Below are 7648 nucleotides of genomic sequence, written 5' to 3' on the forward strand. Positions count from 1 at the left end.
GTTTGGGGTTTTATTCTGTGTTGTGCTTGGGTGGGAGGGTGATTTGGAGATTGGGGTGTGTGCATTTGGCGGGGTTCCACAGTGAATTCCCGGAGACCCTCCCTGCTGGCCATTAATGGCATATATTAGATCATATGCAAGGTGGGGCAGTCCATTAGCTAATATCACAGTTGCAGAAAAGAGGAATGGCCATGCTGCGGACAGACATTGCACAACCATGCAGGAGATGTGGCCCCCAGAGACGGCAGAGTTGAATTAATCATAACTACCCAGGGAAGGGGCCCCACAGAAGTTGTTCAGTAGTGTGGCCAGTGTTTTGTTATCTGTAACTCAGTAGACTGAAACACTGCGTGAAAGGGCTAGATATACTGGTTTGGCACTGATGATAATGATGATTTGATAGTTTAAAATGTCGTCCTTCCCCTATTGTGTGGCTTGGTATGAAATGCCTGACCGTGTGAGGAAGCACACACATACACACACAGAGGATGCCCCAAACTGAAGAGCCTTTAGGCCACACTACTTGGTACCCACGATGCAGTGCTGTTGTCTTGAGGTTCCATCACAAACTCAACACAGTGACTCACCCAACCCCACCACCCACCCACCCCGCTCTCAGGAAGAGGCTGAAATGAAGACCCCCTGGTGGGACAGAAGTGGTGGAGAGGGGGCTGGGCTGAGGGTCACACGAAGGGTATTTGTGGTATCCCTCATCAGACCTAAAGAGCTCACACACACCAATACGCACACCACACTCACCTAGCTACACTTTCACAAACCATGGGCTCACATACAGACTCAATAGTGAGTGATGTATGCCTTGCCTATCTATACCTGCCCCTCTCCCTCAGTAGTGTCAGTTTGGTGGGAATGGATGAGGAGGAGTGGGTGCAGAGGGCACCTGTGCAAACCTCTCTCAGTCACAGGTGATGGGAGCTTAGCAGGGAGACAAAAGATTTCACCTCACTCAACTCTGCCACACTGCCTTAATTTCTGTGACATCATATTCAGTTACATCATGATTTAAAAGCTACTGTTGTACAAGTTGTACCACTGTAATTTACATCTAAACAATATGATTCCTGTTTCAGACATGGATATAACAACATGTCCATTGACAGAAATGATTAAATCAATGGTTTAAATCAACAACAACACAAAAGATAAGGATTTTAATTCAAGTTAAATGTACCAGTACAAATTGTTAGTAAATGGCTTGTGAAATAAGAAAAGTATGGTTAGCAGAATTCTACATTTAGATACACTCATTAGATTTTGCTAAATGTTCTGGCCTTGGTGGCTGTTTGTTTAGCAGGATATTCAAATGAAGAGTCTGAGGCTCAATCTGACATCTAGCAAGTATGAAGAGGGCAAGCCATCGTGACCTCACTGAAACACAGCCAGCCGAGACACACAGTATATTTAGCTGAGGGAACCATATGCAGAGCATCAGGGTGCGTCTGTGGGTTAGTGGCGACCTGCTTTAAGACGTAAATCACACACACACTTGGATCAAGCAGATGACGGATGTGGAAATAAAGTATAGTCTAGTACTGCAACTACCTCGCAGTGGAGCATGACTTGCACTAAATTGCATTAGCTTAATGCCAAAACGTGTTAGCAGATGAGAGCTGATGGAACAAACCAGGCTGTGTGTGTGTGAAGGAACAATGTTTAACTGTTTTCAACACAATATGGTTTGACCAATTAGAATTGTAATTTCCGTACCACTACTGTTACTTCTCCCACTAGATAAACACAGAGTAACTCACTGGCACCTGTCTCACAGAGCAATCCACCATCCTTTGACTTTGTTCTCTCTCACAATGGATAACCTGTAATTTATCCTCAGCACTTAGCAAGACTAGCAGAGTAACATGAGAACATGTGAAGAATCACACAGTGTTTTCTTTGGCCAAGTTCATTGGACTTGAATGGAAGGAATGGCTTCCCTTTCAGTGGAGGTGAGCCCTGTTTCCTTGGGCTCAGGGGGTACAACCACAGAGAGGATCAGATGTCAGAGCAATTCTGGGCTGAGCATAGGAGCATCATACCAGGGTTGAGATTGGTTTTGGGGAGGTGGTTGAGCTGTTATAAATGGGCTGTCTGTTAAAAGGTTTTTACACTGACTTACCATTGTGCATTTATGTACCAAAAGGTGCTGGAGCTCTAGCATCCAGTTGAATCACATTTTAGAAAGAAAACCTGTTTGAATTCTATGATTTTTATACCAATGCTGCCATCTACAGGTGATGAGAGTAAATGCATGCATGACACCACTACTAGAGTTTTCACATGTGAGATTCACCTGAATCTCAGAAGTCCGAAGAACCAATCACACACGTCTTTCAGAGACAGACAGGTCGAGTGGCGAATGAGGTGACCCCTCCCCTCATTATAAGAAGCCACACGCCCATCCTCTGGTCATTCTCACCTCTCTTCCTCACGAAGAGCACTTCTCTAAGTTCTCCTCAGCAGGACTTGAGCCATGTTACTTGCTTAATTGTTCGCAGGTTTCTTGATAAACTGTTCACAGGTGTGCAGCTAGATCATAACTCAGAGTGCAGGTTGTTCAGCTCTCGTCTTCGGTGCCGGGTGACTTTACCGAAAGGAAAGTTTTCGCTTCGGGTAAGAATGAGCTTTTCCGCTTTTTCTTCCCTTAGTCTCCTGTCGTAACTAGCGTCACACGGCTAGCTTCTGAGACTTCAAGGCTTAGCTAACCTGGCTTGTTCGACCTCAAAGCTGGCTATCCTACCGACTAGCTACTAGTTTGCTATCTCGTTTAGCTCAACCCACTACCGTGCCGCATTGACTAGACATACCGTCCTAGCTATACTGCTTATCTCTCGAGAGACACGTTTTTGTTAGTTGGAAGTGGAAGACTAACAAAGCACTATCTTCCTTTGGCTAACAGTGTGCTGCTAGCTAGGCTACAAGCCCACGAGGTGAATTCTAGCTATGTTCATATTGTTAAAGGATTATCTTACTCCTGCTAGCACCTTGCTAACTAGCTAGGCTATTAGCCCACGCGGAGGCCGCTAGTTAAGTTTCACTTTGGTCTCGGAAGAGCTGTTTTTTGGCGCCATGGAGCCTGCTAGCCGGGCCCAAGGCGTACCGAGCAAGGCGATGGCCCCTGCCCTAGCACCGGAAAATCCGTGTCCATGCGGGGAAACCAGATCAAGCAAAGACACGCACCCCCTGTGTGCAGTCTGCCTTGCGCTCGAAAACACACACAAGCGGCATTCTACGACTCCGAGTCATGCGTTCATGACTCGGAGGAAAGACTTTCCTGCTAACACCCTCCGTTGAAGAGTGTGCAGAGCAGCCCAGCTTGATCAGTCTCCTACACTGCCTTCAAGCAGGGAGGCTACCTCACAGACCCAGCCCACATGGGCCGACGTCTTGGACGGCTACCCCGAGAATCTTGTCGTCGACGAGTACAATGGCGAGGGCATGACTGACCTTCTCAAGGCACAGAAGAGGAAGAGGACATGGAGGCGCAACCCTTACCTTTAGGCCCTCTTCCACCCTTAGCAGGGCATTGATGGCAGATGACAGATATTTGCCCATCGACATCTTCAAAACGCGCAGTGGCCCATTGAGTGGCCCGAACCCATTGGGGGTGGCAGCGCAGAGAGAGACTGGTATGAATGGAGGAAACTCCCCTCTCGCACCGTCCCAGGCAAGCCAAATGTAACTGGGACAAACCCTTGACAGGCAAAGTCCAAACCAGACTTTTTGCCAACATGAATGTCAAGAACATAGAGGATCTGGGCCTTGGCAAGCCACCGGTGATCGAGCTGTCACTGGCCAACCACCTCAACCCCAGTGCCTCATCACTGACAGGCACTTCCCTCCCTGATAAGACGGACCACATTTCCACATCCATCTACCAAAAAGTCTACGTGTCTACCGCATGTTAATTATGGCCGTTGAATGTTATGTCCATACCGTTGGCCTACCAAGCCGATTTGATACTGGAGATGCATAGTCTTCTAGCCATTGGCAAGTGTAACCCAGAAGACCTTTGAGGTCTGTGGTGTCACAGACCTCAACCTCCAGAGGCGACATTCAAGACTGTGGCCGTGCCATGAGCCTTGCATTGGTGGGGGAGAGAGCCCTGTGGCTCAACTTGTCCAGCCTGTCGGACAGGGAGAAAGCAGGTTTCCTTGACGCTCCTTTCGAGCTGAAGAAACTGTTTGGACCGGCTGTCAACGCAATGCATCAGAAATGTGAACTTTAAAGAAAGGAGGGCCGTCAACTTCTGCCTTGGGAAATTCGCTGCACCATCGGGAAGAGGCACATCTGTGCTCCTCGAACCCTTCCCTTTGTGCAGCGACCCATTCCCATGTGTTTGCTCTTAAGGAAGACGGAGGGAACCCACTTTAACATTTACTGAAGGAAAATGGTTTCACTCAAATGAATTGTGTGTGTGTGCCTTTGTTTGTACCAGAATGTGAATGATACCAATCTCTCCATCCCAAACACCGTCAACTCTAACTCTGCCCTCACCTGTCAGTCATCCAAGGGTCCCTGGGCTGAGGAACACAGTCCTGTCAGAGGGACTTCTACTAGCCCTCAAAGAAAGACCCCCCCTTCCCCTGCCAAAATAAGTCAAATTTAAGAAAGGCGGCCCTACTTTGCAGATCACTCAGTAGATACCTGATTGTCACTCTGAGAGTCGCAGCCTAATCCTATTGTGTCCTCTACAGGATTACTCTCTGTGGTCCCTCTCTCCCTGTGGCTGCGCGCGGGAGAAAGGCCAGATTAAGGGGATTAGTTTGTATCCTCCTTACTTGTCAAGTCGGGATGTAAAGAACCATTGACTTCTGGGATCTGAATGAGAGAAGTGCCTAAAAAAGAGGCAATGAAAGGCAGTGAACAAGAAAAATTCTTGAAAGAACAATGTGATTTGTTTCCTTTTGTTCCCTTTAACTGGGCTGAAAGGTTCAAAGAGCTTCCTGAGGAGATTGATAGCGAGAGAGAGGAAAGGAAAGATGGAGGGAAAGAGAGACAGAGGGAACCAAGGCGGGAGAAGGAAAAGGGAGTGTAAGAGAGATGAAGGAAGGGAGGGAGAGAGGGGGAGATTTCTATAACAAACATGTAGGCCTATCTTGTTTTTTTGTACTTGAATACATGACGTATTGCCTTATGTATTGCCTGTTTTTAAAGTGATAGAATTGCACCATTACCTATTTTTTTTCTCTCCAGCCATTGATCGTCATCCCACATACACTTCCCATAGACTCCAGGAGAATGAGACATGGCATCAATCTCTATCAAGAAAATTAACCCAAAGCTCCATCCATAAAATACAATGTTTAGGCTACACTTAGTCAGGGAACAATTGACAGCACCCCCCAAAATGGAAAAATGGACATTGGCAAACCTGTAAGTGCTAAATGGTCTAAACCCCTAGGAGTCCCCAATGAGTCAATATACTGTATGTGTACCCAATAATACCCATAGACTGCCAGTATGGGGAATTACATTGAAACTCCATGCTGCCACCTACAGGTGAATGTATGGCACATTGAATATTAGTGGTGGGCCAGTATATTGAACTGTGGGTGTGGTGGGTCAATATAATAGACATGTGACAGGTATGTATTTGGGCAGTGGCAGGATTGTGATGAACACAGAGCGACATTCGCAGGACTTTGAAATAAATAAACCCTTGCTCACCAGAATAATGCAATACATTGATAAAATGAATGCTTCAATAAAGTTGAATCAGTAAAGTTTTCTCTTTCATCTCGGCTTCTCTGCACACAATATAGCAAAGACATTTGGGGACCGGGGTGAAAATGCACAAAAATGTAATTTAGAAAAAATCTGTTTAACCGGTTTTAAATTAAGTAAATTAACAGCTGTGAAAACTACCTAACGTTTCTAATAAGATTTCAGTTTGTCTTGGATACATATTTTATGTGGTTGAAATAGGCTACTAATCAACTTTTATGATGGTGATAAAGATAGCAACTTTACAGACGGTCCCTCCACTCCTGTTCCGGTGTTAAAATGTACATTTGGTGTAGCATTTTACTGCAAGAAATGCTTCATTCTGCAGGACTTAACATTATATTAGGCAATGTGAATGGTTATAGACCTACAGTCAGTGTCCAGATTTCAGGCTACTATTCTATTTAACCCAGTAGCCTATACAGTTCCCTTGATGTGTCAATTCCCTGTCTTGTGACTGTCTAATTTGTATAGCACCTCACAATCCTCACAAATAACATGGCTGGCACTGCATCGTTATCGTGTACCGTTCTTTCAATCAATATCCAAACTTAGACAACAAAGACGGACAAGCATTTCGACTGCATTAATTCATTTTTCTAATGTCGTTCACAAGATTGAATGAATGAACAGAGGCAGTGTGGGTGTGGAGAGGAGGGGATGCAACAGAATACCTGCGCTGCCATGTGACTATCTAACATTACCTGGCCATCGCTCCAGCTAGCTAGCTTTCGCCAGGTTAGTTATAGTAAGGGCCACCAACAAGTAACGTTAGTTAGTTAGCTAACTGTTACAGGAATTTAATTCCTCTGTTTTAATTCCCAATTAAAATTAAACACTCTGTCAATTCATAAGAATTTGTATGACCCTAATTTTATAGAGATCGACAGAGCCCGGTCTTAAAGTCAAATAGCAGCCTTTATTCACGAGAGTACTGAATACGATACAGTTTACCACAGGTTATAAACTGAAAATGATGTCATTAGTTTCAGCACCAACCCGTGCCATCTCCATTCCAGTACAAAGGCTGTATCTCAAGCCTTCCCACATCCGTCTCCCTACCAATTTAATATAATTTACGAGCCAAGGTCTTCTCGTGTAGATAAGCATTCTAGCCAGTCTGAAGATATCGTTCATTCATTGCTACCAAGGAACAGACAGTCATTGTTCTAACTCTTGACCACATTCACACACATTATATTCAGTACTGGGATCAAGAAAGAAAACTCACACATATACAGCAACATAATAGTATTCTGATTAGTACATATACAGTAACATAATAGTATTCGGATTAGTACATATACAGTAACATAATAGTATTCTGATTAGTCAGTCCTGATTGAAATGTATACATAATTAGTCATCATTGATAAAACTTCCCTTAACACTAACCAGCTAGCTGCCTTCCTTCAATGCTTGGTGGCTTTACTGACTGACAAGAGAGGGAGCTTATATTAAAAGACCCCAAGCATCGAGCTAAAGGATACCGGTACGGGGCACGGAACCTCGCCGATCCTTCACGACTGGAATACCGACATAATCTGCCCAAGGATCCCAACAAGCCCCTCAGGCACGATTTCCCCTGAAGGCCCATTCTGCTAACCGCGGCCTGCTAGCTATCTATAGCATATTGGACTGTTAGCTGATCCATCGGCCAGTTTCTTGGACAAATTGGACTTGGACCCCTCTGCTACTTGGAACCATACTAATTCCACGACTGGTCTATCGACGTCACCACACGAGGAGACAAAAACAGATTTTCCCCCATCGCGATGTCCCTCTAAGGCCCTTATGCTAGCTTGCTAGCCCCGGCCTGCTAACTGTCTGAATCGCCATGTCCCCAGCCAGCCCAACCACTCACTGGACCCATACGATCACTTGGCTATGCATGCCTCTCCCTAAT

Source organism: Oncorhynchus keta, chromosome 36 (genome assembly GCF_023373465.1).
Source record: "Oncorhynchus keta strain PuntledgeMale-10-30-2019 chromosome 36, Oket_V2, whole genome shotgun sequence".
NCBI classification, from domain to species: Eukaryota; Metazoa; Chordata; class Actinopteri; order Salmoniformes; family Salmonidae; genus Oncorhynchus; species Oncorhynchus keta.